The sequence below is a fragment of the Triticum dicoccoides genome, chromosome 3A (assembly GCF_002162155.2).
Source record: "Triticum dicoccoides isolate Atlit2015 ecotype Zavitan chromosome 3A, WEW_v2.0, whole genome shotgun sequence".
Lineage (NCBI taxonomy): Eukaryota > Viridiplantae > Streptophyta > Magnoliopsida > Poales > Poaceae > Triticum > Triticum dicoccoides.
The window spans coordinates 461,670,736-461,671,255 of NC_041384.1; positions in this window are offsets into that span (position 1 = coordinate 461,670,736).

Below are 520 nucleotides of genomic sequence, written 5' to 3' on the forward strand. Positions count from 1 at the left end.
GAGTTTTTTCTTCTTCTCCTGCAGCAATGGAAAGGGACGACCATGGCATTACCAACAGTACAGAACTGAGCAACAAACAAAAGCAGAAGAAAATCGAAATCGGAATGAATCAGGCACCTTGATGATGGAGCTCCATGGATGGCTTGGAGAAGGTCGGAGCAGAGGAGGAGCAGCGAGCACGGGGTCTTCGAGTGCCCCGAGGGAGGAAGGAAGGAGGCGGTAGCGGGGCGACGCAGCCGATCTCCGTGGCTTCGCGTGGGTCCTGGCCGCCGGGTCGATCTGGGACTGGGAGAGAAGGTGCGCGCGATGGATGTAGGGGCTCGCCGGTGGGGAGGTCACCGGGGTGGGGTGCTGGGCGGCGGCGGCGCTGTGGGATGTGCATGAATCGGAAGGGGAATGGAAGAGACAGAGAGCTGCGCGGGCTCGACGCGGTCGAAGGGCGGGAAGAAGAAGTCGGCGAGCAGCGGGTTGCTGCTACCGTCGGTGTCCGCCATGGCGTCGGGGGCAATGGTGGATTAGG